Source organism: Sander lucioperca, chromosome 14 (assembly GCF_008315115.2).
Source record: "Sander lucioperca isolate FBNREF2018 chromosome 14, SLUC_FBN_1.2, whole genome shotgun sequence".
In the NCBI taxonomy this organism is placed as follows: Eukaryota; Metazoa; Chordata; class Actinopteri; order Perciformes; family Percidae; genus Sander; species Sander lucioperca.
In genome coordinates this window covers 24,468,375-24,490,134 of record NC_050186.1, presented here as the reverse complement: position 1 = coordinate 24,490,134, position 21,760 = coordinate 24,468,375, and the positions used below count along the sequence as shown (strand labels likewise).

The 21,760-nt window shown below is 42.3% G+C and overlaps 1 long non-coding RNA gene across 1 annotated transcript in view; it reads left to right on the top strand.

Moving 5' to 3' along the window:
* The window catches only part of LOC116034857, a 43,621-nt gene that overhangs the window by 8,823 nt on the left and 13,038 nt on the right, over positions 1-21,760 (top strand). The window contains exon 2 of the long non-coding RNA XR_004101222.2: positions 7,825-7,898. This is a non-coding gene — a long non-coding RNA (uncharacterized LOC116034857). The remainder of the gene's footprint in view (positions 1-7,824; positions 7,899-21,760) is intronic.

Genomic DNA, 21,760 nt, shown 5'->3' with positions numbered 1-21,760 from the left:
GCGCCAGCGAGAGCTACGTCATTTTGACGTCACATTGGCGCGCGACAGGTCGGATGTGGCGACTGTTAAAAGGCCTTAAGACACGCGTGTGATGTTAAAAGGTTTTGGAAATTGAAGGACAAGTGCCACATACAAATGTATCTTTAAACAGTATTTTAACAGGTTTCCAGCAAGTGGCTTCATTTCTAAATGCTTAAAATATTGAAAAGGAAGCTATGACATTGTGGCAATGTGTTTTCTACCCCCCCTGCTGAATACACATTCTGTACAGCTGAAGCTAATGTCATCTGTTTTGCAAGTTGGTAGTTGGCTACAGACCTGATTGGAGAGTGCTCAGTGGCATGGGACACACTGGTGTTACCTATATACTGTATAAGCCAAAGCAGCAACAAAAGCAACATTTGGTTGGCAGATCTTTTCACTATAGCTCTTTGCGTTATGGCTTTTGGTTCCTTTCTTTTGTTTTTAAAGCACAACACCCATGCAGCACATTTGACATGACATACATGACTTTACATATTCCTCCCATATATTTGTTTCCCTTGTTTTGATTATTTTGTAGTAAATGCATCACTTTATTCATGATCGTACCCGATTGTATCCCGTTTTTTGTCCAGTCTGATGTATAATAGTATCAGTAACAAGAAAGTACTGTGGTTTGATACCCAGCCTTATTCGTTATTTTAAGAAAATAAGTGAAAAAATATATATAAATATATAAAAAATATTTTAAGAAATCCCAAGATGTCTACATACTGTGACATATAAATGTCATTTAAAAAAATTTCGGAAGTTGGATTTCCATCTGACTCACATTATTACAGTCAAGTGTAGAAGAAACCCCTGTACCCTCATGAAGACAAGCTGCATACAAAAACAACAGCAAAAAGCAAACTTTACAAGATGCATGACCTTGTTTCTTGAATTAATAAAATAATTCACAGGTTCATTTCACGTCTCCTGTGCCACCAAATGTGACGTAAGCTGTATTTTATCAGCCATGTATATTCTTCTTCGTTATCAGTCTCTGCGTGTATTGAGAAATATTGCTACAAGGAAGGCAATTAAATGGATTCCTCGGGCTTTCATGGCATAGCATTGATGTCTTTATTATTCAAGGAGGAGCAACTCAATGTACAGTATAGGCTGTGCATGCTAATCGTATGTAGGTTACTGCCACTCCATATTGGATTATTACACTCTCATTTGGTGTTGTTTCATGTTGCTCATCATTGCAAATACTCACACTAATCCACTTACTGCTTCGGTGACCATGCATTACGCCAGTACGAACTGAAGATATATATGCATAACTTTACATACATTTTGGAACATGATCATGTTATTTAGTTATTTTGTTTATGTTGTATGCTGTGACAGACTTCTATTCTATTTTTATAATAGAGAACACTTTTTGGCCTAATGTTTCATTTAATAAGTTATATTTTATGCTGTATGTTATGTATGTATATCATTTATATTAAAGTCCCTAAACTAGCTGTACAGTTTTTCTTTACAAGCAATGATACATTAGCAGAGTCACATTTCAAGTGATTGTGACTTGTGTTTTTAAATTTAATTTCCACTACCTTGCATTTCATTCCCAGTAAACACAAGCCGTTTACTTTAAATTAGGTAGGTGTGACCAGACTTTTGTTTTACTCAGTCATTGAATTTTTTTACATAGATCGATTTGAGTGTTTAGCGCAATCAAGACTCAAATATTCGACTCATTAAATCTAAATAAGAAAAGCTAAATTAAAATGACATATCAGCTATTAATTAAACTAAAGAAGAATTACATTGTCAAGTTTTTTATGTTTTTGGAAAGATCCACAGACTAACTTATATATTCATTCATTCTAGGGCTGCTCGATTATGGAAAAAATCATAATCACAATTATTTTGGTCAAATTGAAATCACGATTATTTAACAGGATTATTCATTGACATGGCAAGATGTTAGATTAGATTAGACTTTATTGATCCCAAATTGGGAAATTTCAGTGCTACAGCAGAAAATCATCAGACACACAGCACACATACAGAATATACAAGAAATAATAAATAGGATGGAATACAAAAACAAATATTCAAAAAATACAGATAAAAAATACAAAGGAAAGAATGTACAACCGTATACACGTTGGGAATAAAACTGTACAACTACTTAAATAGTATTTATAAAGATGTAAGCTTTGTGCAAGTTGCACTTAGTGCAGTATGTTGCATTTATTGAATTTAAAAAACAGTGACAATGGGAATTGCTTTCCCATTCTTGCTCACCAAACACTGCTTGTCTCCCTCCGCCATCTTCAATCGCGCTTATTTTTGGCGCGCGTCATTCGCATAAATCTGTAAAAGAATTGTTTTTCTCGATTACATTGTTTTTGTGATCGTTAGGAAATTGTGATCAAAATTTGATTAATTATACAGCCCTAATTCATTCATTTAGTAGCTGTATTTGCCATACTTCAGACTTGCATAGGTGCATTCCATCAGTACTCTATAGCCACTTTCCGACCGGAGGGATTTTTGCAGTTCCTAGAACATCAAATTCCTAGAACCCTTTTTTTCTCGTGTTCCGACTGGACCAATTTGGGGATTTTTAAGTTCCTCTGGCCGCAGTTCCTGTAACTCTTTCAGCTCCTACTTCAGGGCAGGGTCTTTTCGCTGTTCCCTTTTTAGCATAGGAACCTAGGTCAACGAGGGTCGGGTTTCCGGTACAGACAGACCAACAACGGGACAATTTTAGCAATTTTCACCGTCTTATTCATCACTAAATTTACTTCTGACAACGTTTTAGGCGAGAAATGAACTGTTTAGATTTAGAATATAGGCAGTCTTGCAAAAATTGTTGCCAAATTGACAATTTGCTTCAAAATCTAAGGAGTTGAGAAGCTCCATGAAGTGAGGCGACCGCCAGCAGGCGCCTGCCGGGGCCGCTAGCTTGTCGCTCAGCCAGTCATGCTCAGAGACCCCGCTGTAAGCTGGAGGTCTCGTAAATAAGAGGCTTTTATTTCGCTGTTGACGGTTCGTTTGTTTAAATATCACAACACATGTCCATCATAAGATTAACGGGAACCTGTGGTTAACTGTCTTTTCGGAGTTAAACTCCACCTCGCTGGCTGGCCGTCACACACACACACACACACACACACACACACACACACACACACACACACACACACACACACACACACACACACACACGTCCACAGCGCAGCAGGCTCAGGCGGGGGAGAGAGATATCCGTTTCTCTTTGGGAGACTTATTATTATAAATTATGACAAACATGCTATATGCATTAGATTTAGTATTTAGTTCATACTTTTTTTGGTGTATTTGTTTTCTGATTTTAACGCTATAAAGATTTTTATTACGTTGCTGTGCTTGCGTCACTCCCTTACCCCTCCTATAGTCCCTATGGCCACTTGGCCAGTGCGAATACAATTTTTTTTTAAAGTTTTTATCTTTATATAAGTAGTTGGTGTCTTTATATAAGGTGTCTTTATATAAGTCTGGAAAAATAGCTAACAAGCAAAGACTTTAACATTTCCATTCACCTCCACAGGAAAATGTGAGGTGATACACCGAAAAGCAAATTGCATACATTGTATGCCGTTTCTAGGCATAACACAGAATGCATGATGATCTATGTTGTTAACTGAATCAATAGTAACAGCCCTCATCAACACGTGAAACGCAAATTCCAAAAATAAGATCTTGCTTACTGATAATGAAGGGATAAGTACATCACCTGTAGGTTCCAGACTATTGGAAATCAGCACTGATGAAAATGCAGGCCACCAATTTTTAGAATTCAGATAATGACTCCATCAGGAGCCCTCCACAAGTCTGTAATTTATTGTACATAATTGTATTTTTCTAGTAAGACTCAAACACATCCATCCATCACAGCTATAGTCTGTCTTTCTATCTTCCCAGTATGCAATAAAATGTAAGAGAAAAATACAGTGAACACAAACTCCTCATCCCACCCACGACAAGCAGACCAAAAATACACTGCAGTTGGGTCCCTGTTCAAATCCTAACCTACAGATGAGCAGAGCGTGGTGATAACATCCAATCTTGCTTTCATATTTACCCTTTCCTTTCTACAAATGGTATTTCGAGAGAGGCTCAACTCTATATTGCTGATAATGGAATGAACAATCTTGCTTTGAGAGCTGCGGTAACAAAGAAAAGTGACCTTGTGCATCTTAACCTAACATTTTCTTTTCTTTGTATTGGGCCAGGGTTACTTAGAAATCTCAATTATTTTGGGCTGTAGAAGGTTCTTTTCAACATCATACTCGGTACATCAGTATGTGTGCCAAATGCTATAATATTAATAGCATGCCGTCATCCTCACAATGACGATGCAAGCATGCTGATGTTTAGCAAGTATGATGTTTACCACTTTTACCATCTTAGTTTAGCATGTTAGGCTAGTATTGGAAAATGAAAAGGTTTGACCTAATGACAAGATGGAAAGTCAGGGGATCACCAAAGTCATTAGTCAACATTTTCATGGTAATCCATCCAATATTTGCCGAGATATTTCAGTCCAAACCAAAGTGGTGGACAGACCGACTGACTGACATACCTGACAGACCCCCTGTAGGCAATTGTTGCTTCCCAAATGAATTGCTAAATGTGCTACCTCTAGCGTATTTGGCACCCAAAAAAAGCCTTGAGTGCTTGGAACATGCTCAACATAGCCTACATATCAACAGTGGAGGAGTGGATGAGGTTGCAGCCGACCGAGTTTTGAGATATTTGTGTCGACATTTTGATACGCTTTGACAATTTTTTTCCCTCATTCTGGGATGCCATTGGAAATCATTGTAACGACTGTGACTCCAAGCTTACTACAGCTGCCATCCTCTGCAAAGAGTGCAAGATACAAGATTTTCCAGGCCAGTTTTTAAAGCCTACAAGGGGTGAGTGTTTGATACTAAAACTATAGCTTGTCAGCTGGGTATTCCTTATAAGATTCACTGTTCTCTGGGAAGTCAAAGTCTCCATTTCATGGGGTCTTTAAGGGCCACCTAAAAGCCCTCTATTATATAAAACTGTGACACTGACAACAAAATGTGTCCTTGTTAGGCGTGTGTGTGTGTGTGAGACAGCGTGTGTGTGTGTTACAGCTTGGACAGTTGAGGGGTCACTGGTTGGCCTTGAAATGTGTCTCTTCAGACAAGATAAGAGGGTGGATGGGAGCCAGAGACCGGAGCAGCACTTGGTCTTGCTTATCCTCTGCTCTGTGACGTCTGCTGTTAAATGACCAGTTTGCCACAATTTTTGTCCTCGCCTACAGTAGCCTTTAGCCTGACAGGGTGACAGCTCTGAATTAAAGGGTGTAATCATCACAGTTATCGCAGCCAGGTAGCTGAATATTTCCACTTTGTTGCGGTAGCAGCACCGTTAAGCAATAAACCTGTCAGCAGGCGTCATCTTTTGATTGCTGAAGTTTGGTTGGATGCATATGCACAATGCTGCACACATGCTAACTGCATTGAATCAGTCTTGTGTGGTTTAAGGCGGACGCAGTGGTGTTGCAAGCCGCCTATAATTCTGACTTGCTTTCTTTTCTGGTTCTTGTCAACCAGAGACATTTTTATACAAGCAAAAATAAAATATGTGCCTTTCAGTTTTGAAAAAAATATAGGGGAAAATACACCCTTTAGGTTTGATAGATTTAATAAATGCAGAGAGAAACTGAGTCTGAGTGTTTAGAATTTTTTTCTCCTCCCAAGAGGGGTTTGAATTTACAGAGTAATTAGTTGAGTAGAATACACCCTCTAATTTACCCCCAGCCCATCCTGCTCTCCTCTGCAGCAAAGTTTACATTTGGTAATGAATTAAGAGCCTTACGCTATTAAAAGGGGGTTTTGCTGACATCTCTATAAGCTTAAAATAAGCTGGGCCTAAATCAAGAAAACTGCAGACCCAGCACATTGCAGTCCAAGGAAATCTTAGCGAGAAGAGCTTTCAGCGGAAGATAACAGTAGGTATATTTGCCTTTGCATTACCCATAAAACATCCTGGTCCTATAAAATAAAATTAGAAGAGTAGAGTCATTTTATGTTGCTGCTTCATATAATACAAAGGGATTTAAGTACTGTTTGGTTGTAGAATTTTACTTTTTTAATTGTTTTATGCTAAACTAGTTTAAAGTGAGTTTCCAAAAACAAATCTGCTGCCATAGTGCACAAGCTCACAACCACGAAAAAGAGGGGTATTTTATGTCCTTTTGTGAGAAGTCCATGATTTCTGGCTCTCTGGGCTTGGTCTCTGATGTTACTTTCTTTCACTCAGACTACATGTTTTGTAGATTTTGAATTGACAGTGCTGTGCTTTATGTCCATCTACTGCAGAGATGCAAACTTACTGACATACTAGCTCACTGACGTACAAGCTGACTTGTGACAGCTGACATCCAACATGTTCTAGCAACCGTAGTTTTCTATATGCATCACATCTCTGAGTCGTGAAGAATGAGGTATACACACATACAGCAGACTTCTTTAGGCAAGCGATCATCAAAACAAATCCGTGCAAGATGAATGCGAATTAGCTCCACTGTTGGGGTCAATAATGTTAATTATGTTGGAAATGAGCAGTTTGAGAAGAGTGTTATCTTAAGACTTAATTTACCTTGCAGCAAAAACAACTGGCGAGGAGTTGTTTCCTGGCAAGTCACAACAATTGATCTGTCCATAGATCTTTGTTTAAGTGGCCTTAAACAAGACACTCAAGTTAGACTATATTATACTACAGCTCTGTCCCAATTCCATACTACATAGCCTACTGTGTACAGTATATATACTTATTTTGTATAGTTTACTGTTTTTGCAGGTGGTATATAATAAATACATGTTCTTCTCTGTTTAGTACCAACAGGACACGGTACAAGATGTGTGCCAATTGATGTCAGTTAACACTGCAACCTTGGAATGCCAATGCCAATTAAATTCAAAGGAGAAAGCACAATAGTTTTACACAGTTTTTCTACAATATGTTGAGTAGGCTATACATTATATGCAAAATGCTCTAACATGTAGTTAGGAATTAGGAACTTCAGTCTTTCCATTAAATCTTTATATATTCTAAGAAGCCATGTGACAAAAGAGATGTTTTTTAACATTACATCATTTGTGTTGCTGCCCCAAAGTGTTCATTAGGGCTTGTCGATATGGAGAAAATCAAATATCCCGATATTTTTAATCAAATACCTCGATATCGATACCGAAACGATATTGTAGGGTTGACTATTGGTGCTTTCACAAAATATTTACACAATGAGATTTTTGATAAATCATCAGTAATGTTGATATAATGATTAAGTGGGTAAAGGCAGACAATAGAACAGTTACAACAGTCTGGTAAGAAAATGACATCACTTTACTGTAATGCAGCCTTTAAAACCAGGAAAAGACAACACTTATGCCATATCACGATATTACGATATCCAAAATCTAAGACGATATCTAGTCTCGTATCACGATATTGATATAATATCGATATATTGCCCAGCTCTAGTGTTCAGAATGCTAAAGCTCAAAATTGCCACCAAGCGCGGCGGTCAAAGTTAAAATTATTTCAACTTTGACCTTGATTGCCGCTGACCTTTTCAAAACACAACCAATGAGGTAACATCTGTGTGTGGCGTTGCCTGAAGCGATGACGTATACCTGCGCTGCGCTTTGCCTCTGCGCTATACTTTGCGGCCTACCTTGCAGTACATGAAGAGCAAATTTCTTATCTGAAGGAAGTTTAATACTTGAAGCCTATTTAATTTATTTTCTTTATTACCAGGCAGTACGGAAGCTTTACTGTCCAAGTCGCTGTATTCTTCCTGGTTCCAGCAGCACTGACCCAACTGTGGAGGGGTGAGTGATTAAAAGGATTTCCAGAGCTCAACAAAAGATTATATCATCCCAAGACAGTTCTGACAAGGTTTCATGCCCAAGTGCAGCTCTTTCATTGCACTAATGCAACACCGTTTTTTTACCAAGTGAAAAAAGTAGGGTGTCCCCAACTAAAATGAAGAGAGAGAGAGAGAGATGCAAACCACAAACGGATGATTTTGACTTATAATCAGTAGCCTAATGTTGATATTTAGCCTTTCTGAGGCTATCGCCCATGCTGCTCTGATGGTCTCACAAATTTGAATAGTGCAACTTAGGGTGTTTTCACACCTGTAGTTTGTTTGCTCTGGTCCAAATCACTTGATGAGTTTGTAAACTCGGAGCGATTTTCTCCTTGTTTCGGTTTCGTTTCACATCTGCAAAAAATCCAAATGTACCAAAATGCGTCATTACAAACCATTCATGAACATTCACGCCGCTTATTGGTCAGATGTGTCTGGGGTGGGAGCAAGAAAGTAAACACAGAAAAAAAGTTCCTGTGTTCTGGACTAGTGCATATTTCTTTCATCTCTGTGGTCAAACCAGCTGATGTTATTGAAATAATCAGACATTGTTTTCGTTGCCGCATTCACACCTGCCCAAACAAACCACACCAAGGAGGTAAACAAACTCTAGTGCGGTTCAACCGAACTAAATGAGGCAGGTGTGAAAGCCCCTTAATGTACCTTGGTAATTTGTTAAAGGCCCGAGCCCCAGGCGTGTTTAGACTGATTGGTTGACATCTTCCTGAGTCTTTTGTTAGTTTTTTTTAGGGCAGGACAAATTATACCTTTTATCTTTCGTATTGGTTAGAACTATTTTTTAACGGCATCAATGATTGTACTTCAGTGTATAATATCTTTAAGATGTAGAAAAGACTTAACTTTCCAAGCAAATTAAGCTCAGTTTTTTAACATCGTTTCAGCGTCAAATATGTGATTGCTGCAATAATATTGAATAATATGCACCAAAAATAATAAAATGTAAATGGTTGGTGAGTCAAGATTCAAAATTCAAAATCCTTTTATTAATCCCACAATGGGGAAATTCACACTTGTTGCAGCAGCAACGGATAAGAGGAAAAGCAGAAGACACAGATAAACACACAATAATAAATATAATTAAAGAGAATAAATATTAAAATAGTAAAATGTATTTCTAGTAATGCACAGACCTTATTTATTGCACGTTTTATCATTCCGGCTTGTGCGTTTTGTCCATGTGGTCTACTGGGAGCAGTGCTGATTGTAGAGTCTGACAGCAGCAGGCAGGAAAGACCTGCGGTATCTCTCCACGGCGTCAAGGGGGCAACCAAGAACAGAGCTGGCCTTCTTAATCTGCCTGTCCCGTCTTTTCCTGTCTGCCACTGCAATGCCACTGCCCCAGCAGACCACTCCATAGAGAATGGCTGATGCCACCACATAGTCATAAAATGTCCTCAGGAGTGCCCCCTGCACCCCAAAAGACCTGAGTCTCCTCAGCAGATACAGTCTGCTCTGGCCTTTTATGTAAAGTCAGGGATGGACTGGGGCTAAAAAACAGCCCTGGGGTCTCATTTATAAACGTGGCGTACGCACAAAATGGGGCGTACGCCACTTCCCACGCAAAGGTTGTGATTTATAAAAAACAAACTTGACGGGAGAATGTGCGGTTCTCCACGCAAACTCTGACTCATGCATACGCACATTTTGGAGACAATGAGAATTGGCGACGCAGATGGTGAGGTGGTGAACTGAAGTCAGACTGCAGAAAGTAAATGTGGGAATAAAGATTACTCATATGTTCAAGTATTGATGCCTCACACACATTTTTTTTACTCCATATCATCCACGTTACCATGAAGATTAAATCCAGCAGTGCTATTTGCACTGTACTGATACTTGTTCCATAAACACCTCGTAAAATCCAATTTAAAATCTTTAACAAAAAAATCGTTAATGTTTAAACTTAACGATTTTTAAACTTTAACGATCTTTAAACTTTCACCAGATGTCAGTAACAACCCAAGTAATCCACACATACAAAGAAATCAAAACATGTATGTCCATGACAAAAGTTATGTGTAATAAAGTGGAATGATAATGGGAATAAATATTGAACACAAAGAAAAATGGGTGTAAAAATGCATGGGAAGCCAATAAACCAGCTGAAATCTGTCAGTATTTAGGAAGCCCCCTATTAGTGCAAATTAATATCAGCTGGATTAGTCCTAATTGATGGCCTATAAAAAGGTTTCTCATTACCAAGGTGTCACTCAAGAAGCATTTCATGATGGGTAAAAGCAAAGAGCTGTCCCAAGACCTTCGCAAACTTATTGTAGAAAAACATACGGATGGCATTGGTTACAGACGAATATCTAAACTTCTGAAAGTTCCAGTGAGCGCTGTTGGGGCCATTATCCAGAAGTGGAAAGAACATCATTTCACCATTAACCGGCCACGACCAGGTGCTCCTCGCAAGATTTCTGACAGAGGAGTCCATAGAATACATAGAAGAGTTGTCGAAGAACCAAGGACCACTCGCAGAGATCTTCAGAAAGACCTGGAAGAAGCAGGTACAGTTGTTTCAAAGAAAACAATTAGTAATGCACTCAACCGCCATGGCCTCTATGCACGCACACCACACAAGACAACACTGCTCAAGAAAAGGCATGTGGAAGCTCGCTTAAGCGAGCTTCCACGTCTTTTCTTTTCCATTCCCACGTTCTCCCGCTGTGCTCACTTCACACACACACACACACACACACACACACACACACACACACACACACACACACACACACACACACACACAATAACAACCAAATGTTTTTCACAACGCAACTCTATCTCCGTCCGTGTTGCCTTTTCCACCGAGGAGCGTGCAGGGACAACTGCGCGCAGATGTCTGGCTCAATGCAGTGACTATGAGAAACGCTCCTGTTTGTCGAACGGTATCTTGCTCATGGCGCCCCGTGCTTGAAGCGTTCAAGCTATGGGGGCGCCGAACTCGAACACGTTTCCCACCGCTTCCCAGCATCTCGTACTTCACACACAATAACAACCAAATGTTTGACATGAAATGAAACCAGTGTCCCGGGGACCCCGAAGCACAACGCCAGGCTAACACAACATGTAGAGAAACTAAACAAGTCCCCGTGACACGAAGGACAATACAAGGGTTAAAGTTTGCTGCACAACATCTGGACAAGCCAATGACATGTTGGGAGAATATAATCTGGTCAGGTGAGACCAAAATCGAACTCGTTGGCTGTCATAGCATACACCATGTTTGGAGGAGAAATGGCACTGCACGTCACCCTAAAAACACCATACCAACAGTGAAGTTTGGAGGTGGGAGCATCATGGTGTGGGGCTGTTTTTCAGCATCTGGCACTGGCAGACTTCATATAATTGAAGGAAGGATGAATGGAGAAATTTACCGTGACATTCTTGATAAGAATCTGCTGCCATCCACTATGATGCTGAAGATGAAACGAGGGTGGACATTTCAGCACACAGCCAAGGAAACTCTCAATTGTTTTCAGAGAAAGAAAATCAAGCTGTTAGAATGGCCCAGTCAATCACCTGACTTGAATCCAATTGAAAACCTCTGGAAAGAAGAGGTTCATAGAAGAAGCCCCCAAACCTTCAAGATTTAAAAACAGTTTGTGTGGAAGAATGGGCAAAAATCACAGCTGAGCAATGTGTGCGACTAGTTTCTTCAAGCTGTCAAAGGCTTTTCTATTAAGTATTAAGTACATTTTAGCAAGTGTGTTCAATACTTTCTCCCTGTGTCATTTCACTTTATTATACACAACTTAATTTATGGACTTATTTGTTTTGATATCTTTGTATTTGTGGATTACTTGGGTTGTTACTGACATCTAGTGAAAATTTCATGCCGATAGCCCCATCAGAAATATCTTTACTGAGAAAAATGTTGACGCGTTCAATACTTATTTTCCCTGCTGTATGTACTGAATTGGGTCCATTAGAGAGGGCAAAGCGCCGGAACCGTGCCATCCCGGTCCAAATACACATCCTCGCCACTCTGGGGGCAACCGGCTGTTTCCAGAGGGAAATGTCAGACAGCTAAGTGTTTTATATAAATATTGTATATAATCTTCAACTTTATCACTAAGGCTTGTTTGGATATCCTATAATATATAGTTCTGTTAAATCTTATCATATAGGTCTGGTATATCGAAGCTGTCCCCGAGTGCCGAAATGCCTACTTGCTTTTTCCCCGCCAGTCGTCATGATTCGGCATAACAAAAGAACAACTGCCAGGGTCATTAACATACTGATCAGCATTCATGAGGTGCTTTGCATTGACTATTTATGGTTAAAAATGGGCGTGTACAGGGCGGGATAAAAGGCTGATTCACGTACGCACACTTGTGGGTAATCTGTGATTTATAAAGGGAACATTGCTTGTAGATGTGTTTTTAGGTTTTTTAAATCTGAATTCTTTTTTGGTGTACGCCATTTGTGGCTTTTGGGCGTACGTACACTTTTAGTAAGGATCCTCACACAGTTTTATAAATGAGACCCTTGGACTTGCTCCAAAATAGGCCCATCATCCGGCCATTCACCCCTAGCCGTGCACGACAGACACTAGCCAGGATGTCCTGATACTATGCCGCAATACTGTAGCCTATCAGACAAGGTATTCACAGCAAGTAACCTCTCAAAACCAATGATGATAATTGGGGTTGTGTTTATTAATGAAGCCTCAGTCTTCAAATAAAAACAAAAATGTACAATGCCATTACATCTGCATTGAAAATAAAATACAAATAATGAAATGTCACTGGCTACAGAAACCCCAAATTACACAAGCTTGTAATTATACCAAGATGGCGCCGCAGAATGGCGACACGGTGTGTTGGAGCGCTCTGTTTTGTTTTGTGTTTTAACTTTGTTTCTTGCGATGGTACCCGTATCTCATTCACAAGTGAAGAGCTCGTGAACTTCAGGGCAACAACACCATCAGACTTATTTCCCACTTTTCTTCTCCCTTCACTGGAAATTTTGGACATTCTGGTCAAAGGTGCGCTCACCTTTGCTCACGCAGCGAAACGCCGGAGGAGAGGGAAACGGGCTGGTGCGTCTCCGCCAGCGAGGATCACGCACACCGTTACCTGGAATATTCCTCTCTAATGTACGCTCTCTGCCCAACAAAGTGGAGGAATTACAACTGCTGTTGGGGGGAAACAGGGACTTTTCTTCATCTGCTGTTTTGTGCTTCACGGAGACGTGGCTCTGTGGAATAATACCGGACTCTGTGCTGCAGCTGGCAGGCTTCCAGCTTTTCAGAGCGGACAGAGACACGGACCTCTCCGGCAAAACTAAAGGTGGAGGAATCTGTTTCTACATCAACAGCGGTTGGTGCAACGACGTGACAGTGATCCAGCAGCATTGTTCTCCTGACCTGGAGTATTTCATCATAAACTGTAAGCCTTTTTATTCACCCCGTGAGTTCCATTCATTCATTCTGGTCGGTGTTTACATCTCACCGCAGGCCAACGTGCAGGACGCGCAGCGCATGCTTGCCGACCAGATACTGTGTGTGGAGCGGACCAACCCGGACTCCCTAGTTATTGTCCTTGGTGACTTTAATAAAGGGAACCTCACTCATGAACTCCCTAAATATAGACAACATATTAAATGCCCGACCAGAGAGGAGAACATTCTGGATCACTGTTACACCACAGTCAGGGATGCTTATCACGCCGTCCCCCGTGCTGCACTGGGACACTCTGACCACGTCATGGTCCACCTGATCCCCGCCTACAGGCAGAAACTAAAGCTCTGCAAACCTGTAGCGAGGACATCAAGGAAGTGGACCAGTGAGGCTGTGGAGGATCTCCAGTCGTGTTTGGATTGTACTGACTGGGATGTGTTCAGGACTTCTACCAACAGTCTGGATGAGTACACAGAGGCTGTGACGTCATACATAAGCTTCTGTGAGGACTGCTGTGTTCCATCAAGCACCAGGGTGAGTTTCAACAATGACAAACCCTGGTTCACAGCCAAACTCAGAAGGTTAAGGCTGGCTAAGGAAGACTCGTTCAGGAGTGGGGACGAAGACAGATTTAAAGAGTCAAAGTACAAATTTAGCAAGGCAGTGAAGGAGGCTAAACATCGGTACTCTGAGAAGCTCCAACGCCAGTTCTCAGCTAACGACTCTGCGACTGTCTGGAAAGGACTTAGGCAGATCACCAACTTCAAGCCTAAAACCCCCCACTCCTTCAATGACCGACACCTAGCCAACGACCTGAACGAGTTCTACTGTCGATTTGAAAGACAAAAGGACAGTCCTGACACCATCCCCCACGACACCTCCCTACAGCTACAGCCACTGTGCATCACCTCCACCTCGCCCACCTCAGCAGGGTCCTGGGCCCCCCCACCAATGCCCTCCTTAAAGGTCCCCTCCACCTCCACCCCCCCCTCCCACCTCAATGACGACTCTCCATTCACGAGAGGGACGTCAACAGACTCTTTAGGAGACAGAATCCCAGGAAAGCTGCTGGACCGGATGCTGTCTCCCCATCCAGCTTGAAGCACTGCGCTGAGCAGCTGTCTCCAGTGTTCAGACATTTTTAACACCTCACTGGAGACATGTCACGTGCCAGCCTGCTTCAAGACCTCAACCATAATCCCTGTCCCCAAGAAGCCAAGGACCACAGGACTTAATGACTTCAGACCCGTCGCCCTGACCTCTGTGGTTATGAAGTCCTTTGAGCGCCTTGTGCTTTCACACCTCAAAGCCATCACCAACCCCCTCCTGGACCCCCTGCAGTTTGCCTACAGAGCCAATAGGTCTGTAGATGATGCAGTCAACCTGGCCCTCCACTACATCCTCCGGCACCTGGACTCCGCAGGAACCTACGCCAGGATCCTGTTTGTGGACTTCAGCTCTGCCTTCAACACCATCATCCCGGCTCTGCTTCAGGAGAAACTCTCCCAGCTTGGTGTGCCTGACTCCACCTGCAGGTGGATCACTGACTTCTTGTCTGACAGGAAGCAGCATGTGAAGCTGGGGAAACACGTCTCCGACTCACAGACCATCAGCACCGGATCGCCCCAGGGCTGCGTTCTTTCTCCTCTGCTCTTCTCCCTGTACACCAACAGCTGCACCTCCAGTCACCAGTCCGTCAAGCTTCTGAAGTTTGCGGACGACACCTCCCTCATCGGACTCATCTCTGATGGAGACGAGTCCGCCTACAGGTGGGAGGCTGACCACCTGGTGACCTGGTGCAGGCAAAACAACCTAGAGCTCAACACTCTAAAGACAGTGGAGATGGTTGTGGACTTCAGAAAGAACCCAGCCCCACCTGCCCCCATCACCCTCTGTGGCTCCACAATCGACACTGTGGAGTCTTTCCGCTTCCTGGGAACTATCATCTCCCAGGACCTCAAGTGGGAGCTGAACATCAGCTCCCTCGTCAAGAAAGCACAACAGAGGATGTACTTCCTGCGGCAGCTGAAGAAATTCAACCTGCCAAAGACAATGATGGTGCACTTCTACACAGCCATCATTGAGTCCATCCTCACATCCTCCATCACCATCTGGTACGCTGCTGCCACTGCCAAGGACAAGGGCAGGCTGCAGCGTGTCATTCGGTCAGCTGAGAAGGTGATTGGCTGCAATCTGCCGCCGCTCCAGGACCTATACGCCACCAGGACTCTGAAGCGTGCTGGAAAGATTGTGGCTGACCCCTCCCACCCCGGACACAAGCTCTTTGAGCCACTCCCCTCTGGCAGGAGGATGAGGTCCATCAGGACCAAAACCTCACGCCACATAAACAGTTTTTTCCCCTCCGCCACTAGCCTTCTAAACAAGGCTCGGAATCCACCCTGACTCTCTCCACACCTCACCTCTGGCTCCTCATGCCACTGTACCTACTCTGCTGTAGCGTCCCTTTTCACTACTGTTTAACTTATTTTACTATTTATTTAAATTTATTTTATCGTTATTAATACGTACTGTGTGTATATGTTTATACTTATATTGTGTATATCTTTTTATCCTTATATTTGTATGTGTGACATGCTCCAACAACACCATGACAAATTCCTCGTATGTGCAACGTACTTGGCAATAAAGCCCTTTCTGATTCTGATTCTGATTCTAAAACAGTACAGAGTATTACTGACAACACTTTCAGAGATAAAGTAGGCTACTTGCTGTACCTGGGGATTAGATATTCTGTAGGCCTATACCAAAACTACACTGAGTGTTAGTTACTACCCTGTCATCTTTTGTGCTGCAACAATCTTCAACCTGAATAAACACATGATTTTAAAGAGGTTATTAGCTGTTATTGATGATATAATGTGTTGCTTTGTGTTAAAGAATTAGCATTGAATAACCTATTTAATATTTTGTCAATGTCATATTACACTTTTGATTCATATTAAGGCTGTGAAATGATGAAAATGACTAGGCCCTATCAATTTTGTCTATGAAGCTTTCACAAACAACCACCAGGTATTTGTCAGTTCCACAATAGTAAACGCAAATATGAAAAACAAGGAAAAACTGCACTCTGATGGAAGACAGACAGACAGTGCAAGCTAGGATTTTTTTGGTTAAACTTTTGGTTAAATTTGGTGAATTATTTAGCCCCCATCCCTGTTTTTTAGCACGTTTTAGAGTGTTACCAATGCATGCCTGATGTTTTCCCATTTAATTCAATACCATAGTCTTCATCCTAGCAGCAAAAGTGAGCTCACTACAACCTCTCTTGTACAACGAAGTGAAATCGCGGTCAACCCGCGATAAAAACAGCACTAAATGGCAGGATCATTTTCATAATCATGATGCACACCCATGTTGATAGCTGACTATGCAATTCGCTAAGATAGGGATAAATGCAGCCTATTATAATGTGTCCTGCTCCTAGCACTTACCGGTACCTCTCTTGCTGATGTGAAATTAACTCTTTTTGCATTTTGCTGCATCAGTCTCGAGAGACTTGGCCCTCTTTTCTTTGAATTTTTCCCATCCACCTTTCTCCTTTAGGTTTTCTACTAGCCATTGTCACGTCTAATGATGTAGGCCTATAGACTGGGTAAACCCAGAGTCATCAGAGAACTTTTGTAGGTGGCAGTTTCCTGGGTGATAGGTGAAGTCTGCAGTGTAGAGGGTGAACAGGAACGGGGCCAGAACTGTTCCTTGTGGGGCCCCTGTGCTGCAGACAACTATGTCAGACACACAGCCCTGTATCCTTACAAACTGAGGTCGGTTGGTGAGGTAGTCCAATATCCATCCAGTGAGGTGGAGGTCCACCCCTGTTTGCTCCAACTTTTCCCTCAGAAGCATTGGCTGGATGGTGTTGAAAGCGCTGGAGAAATCGTAGAACGTGATTCTCACAGTGCTTCTAGCCTTTTCCAGGTGGGAGAGAGATTTGTAGAGAAGATGAAGATGAGAAGATGGCGTCATCCACCCCAGTGCCAGGTTGATAGGCAAACTGAAGTGGGTCCATGGGGCGGAGATGTACCAGGACCAGCCTTTCCAGAGTCTTCATCAGGTGGGATGTCAGTGCCACGGGCCTGTAGCTATTGAGATCCTTGGGATGCGGGGTCTTTGGCACAGGCACCACGCAGGATGTCTTCCGCAGCTGTGGCACCCTCCCTAGCGTCAGGCTCAGGTAGAACATGTGTCCCACTATTCTGCACAGCTGATCTGCACAGGATTTGAGAAGCCTGCAGCTGAGGCCATGAGGACCCGCTGCTTTCCTCACCCTGATCCTCCGTAGCTCACTCCTCACCTGGTGTATTGTGAAGGACAGGTTGGGGGAGGGGTGCTGTGTGTTGGAGGAGGGGGGCTGTTAGTTGGAGGTTGTGAGTGGGGAAGTGATGGCGGGGGTGTGACAAACCCCAGGGGGTGCAGACAGTGGTGTTTGCCACAGCAGGGAGGACTGGACAGGGGGAGGGGTAAATGACCCATCAAATCTGTTGAAGAAAAGATTCAGATCATTCACCCACTTTGTGTCCCCCACAGTCTGAGGTTTTAGTTCTGTATAGCCTGAGATGGTTTTAAGGCTTTTCCAGAGCTCCCTGGTGTTCTTACACTGCAACTGATCCTCCATTTTCCTCCTGCAGTGTTTTTTTTCCCTCTCTGATCTTCCCTCTCAGTTCCATCTTGAGTTCCTCTTTATTTCCTGACCCAAAACCCCTCCCCTTTTCCTTAAGAAGAGTCTTTGGGGCCATCCACACGGAGACGCTTTTTGATGCAAACGCACATGTTTAGCATAGTTTGGGCCGACCATCCAAACGAATTCTGTAAACGCACTGCCTGAAAACGCACTTTTTTGAAACCTGGTCTCAGGGTGAAAAAATTCGAAAACGGCTCTCTTTTGTCTTCGTTTGGACAGCGAATATGAATACGTCCGTATCTATGATGTCATCGCCACACCCCTCGACCTCTTACCCGCAGTCCCGCACTAGTGCACGGCCACACACGACTGCGGTGAAGCTAAGCGAGCATATCCCATCTCCATGGTCAAACCAGCTCACTTCATCTAAATACTTTGTCTCTGCTCCCTGACACTTCCCTCTGTTCTGCCAGTCCTGGATTGTACACAAGATATATTGCTAACGTTATGTAGCTAACATTAAACATCGCTAAAGTAGCTGACCGCTACATCAGCGACGTAGCTGACGTTAACGTTAGCTGCTATGGTTAGCTGTTTATAAAGTGGAAGTAGACAACTTATCAACTAGCTAGCTATTCTGTCTGCTTATCAACTCCTTGAATGGATTATAGTAACTTTTACCACGGCTTATTGTAGAAAGGCTACTGCAAGAAAAACGTGTAGATTATCAAAAAGACATTGGCTCATTGATGTTTGTTTGACTGCCGATGTTAGCTAGCAGCGTTAGCGCGCTAACGTTAGCTCTGCTAGCTAGCGCGCTGCAATCATGTCCGATGGCAGACAGAATTGCAAAATAAAAAGCAATCCAACAGCATATTATACAATGTAAACAAAGACACGTTTTAATGCGGCGGCCTTTATAAAAATGAGCAGTGGTGAAAGTTATTATAGTCCATGGATGTATTAAGAGAACGTTATAGTCTAGTCATGTTATGATGGGAAGTGGAAGTGACGATGCTCTTCTTCTCCGTTTTTGGTGAATTTCTGTAGCAGAAACGGCGCCGCCTATAGGCCTGGAATATGAAGTAGCGCGTTGAGTCTTTTACAAATGGATCCGTTTGGACGCAACTATTCTTGAAACGAATCCAGGGAAGACGGGTAAAAAAAAGATTGTTTTGGTACGTGTGGACGTGGCCTTTATGTCAGGAGTAATCCAGGGTTTATTGTTGGGAAAACATTGCACAGTCCTGGTCAGTACAACATTTTCCACACAGAAATTGATGTAGTCCGTTATACAACATGTGAGACTGTCAATGTCCTCCCCATGAGTATATCCCACATAGTTTTGTTTAAACAGTCTTTTAAGGCTTCACAAGCCTCATCAGACCATCTCCTCACAGTGCGTGGGACGGCTGGCCGCCTGCAGACCAGAGGTTTGTACACAGACAGGAGGTGGATCAGGTTCTGGTCTGATCTTCCCAGGGGAAGAAAAGGAGATGGGTTATATGCCTTCTTGGTGTTGGCAAAAAATAAATCCAGTGTTTTATTGTCTCTGGTGGGGCATGTCACATACTGGGTGAATGAAGGGATAGTGGAGGATGGAGAGGCATGGCTGAAGTCACCAGAGATGAGAAAGAGGGCCTGTGGGTGTTGTGTCTGTCGCCTGTTTGTAGCAGAGTGCAGGACATCCCAAGCTGAGTCAGCATTAGCAGAGGATAACGTGAGAATTCCCTTGGGATGTAGAATGGCCTCATGCTAACGGCTAACCGCTCAATGTACCTGCTACAGAGTTCTTTGATAGAGATGTGACCAGGATTACACCACCTATCATTAACAAACATGGCCAGCCCTCCTCCTTTCCTCTTACCACTCTCACTTGTCCTGTCCGGCCGTACTGTCTGGAAACCCTCCACTGTAATGTTCGTGTCTGGCGTGAGCTCCGTCAACCATGTCTTCGTAAACAGCATGATGCTACACTCACGATATTCCCTCTGGTACCGGGAGAGATCTTACATTCCCCGTAACGACCGAGGGAAGGACTGGTTTGTAACGATGTTTGTAGCAATGTTTCTTAGCGTGAAACTCAGCCCCGGCTCGGCATCCCCTTCTCCTCTCAGTTCACAGGGGACATCAGGTCTTTCCGGCCGGACCGCCGTGCTTCGCAGATACAGTTGCCGGCAATGAATAAACTTGCGCAGAAAAAGTTGAACTGGTGTTTTTAGTGTCCATGGTTGGCAGATATCGTGTACATAGTAAAAGTACACTTATAAAAGTTATAAAGAAAGTAAAAACAGTAGAAAAAGCTCACAAGTGAGCAGCTGCTGTATTATTTACATCTTGTAATTGTCTCCATCTGTTGAAAGCTCGACTGTCACTTTCCCTTTTAGCTTTTAGTTGTTCTTAGTTTAATTTCCTTCTTTTCCGTGATGGCCATTCCCCAGTATCAGCCATAACTACAGACAACAGACAACTTCTAAAAATAACATTAAAATTAGGGCTGTCAATCGATTAAAAAATGTAATCTGATTAATTATATATTCTGTGATTAATTAATCAAAATTAATCGCATACATAATTAACGGTGCCTGAACAAATACTTTTTAAGAAAGTAAAAAAAGAAAAGAAAAAAAAAGGGTACTAAACAACAGTCGGTGACATTAAAGAACGGCTTGTTTATTGCTAAGGCCATATGGTCAAAATTAAATGATTTAATAATAATGTATAACAATAACAATAACTTATTTCGCTAGTAAATTGCTGTTGAACGACAAAAACAACCACCAGATGGGAAAAGGACATTTACAATAACTTCAAATGCACCACAAGGCTGTAGTTCACCAGTTTCATTGAACGCACCGTCTGTGTTGTTTTTCCGACGGCAGCTCCAGATTGTTACATACCGGTGTTGAGTCACAGTCCTCTACAGTAAAACACAGTCAAACTTTACACCGTTTAGGGTTAGCTGTCAGCATTGTAACCGTGTTTAATCCAGCTACTAGCTAGCGGTAGGCTAACGTTAGCTGCTGTCGAGTATAGTGTTAACTATTGCACGTGCAGCGGTGTTTGTGTTGCCTGTCTGTTTCAGAGCATCAGAGAGAAGAGCAGACATATCAGTGGCACCAGATTTCGGTAAGTAAATGTTCCAATTAATGATCCAGGAAGCACATTCTCGTCTCCCTCCTTCATTTTACAGTCGAATGGTTGCTAGAACGGCTCCGGGTCAAACGTCAATATGGAATGGATTAATCTGCGTTATTTTTTTTAACGTGTTATTTTTTCTCAGATTAATTAATCGAAATGAACGTGTTATTTTGACAGCCCTAATTAAAATACAATTAGGCCTATATAAAGAAATCTCCTGCTACCTTTTACCTGGCTGGATACAATAACACAGGCTTTTCTGGTGTTACACCAAAATCTGTGACCCTTCAGAATGTGTTACTGTAGATAGGTAGTGGGTCTACCTGCCGTAAATCATTTTGTGACTTTGCGGACCCGGGCAGAGGCATTAATAAAAACTATATAAAAATAGAGTTCTTTTTACTGTTAGTCTCGTTTGTTGTTACATGTGATTTATGATCATTGGATGAAAAACTACACAGTTTCAGAAACATTTAAAAAAAGTTACATATAGTTACTTTAACTTGGTTAATTAAGGTATACGGAAGCCTGGCTCTCTGAAGCTATTACTGACAGACAAAGCAAACGGACAAACCAAAACCGAAAACATAGGTTATGTCAATATCATCAGGAA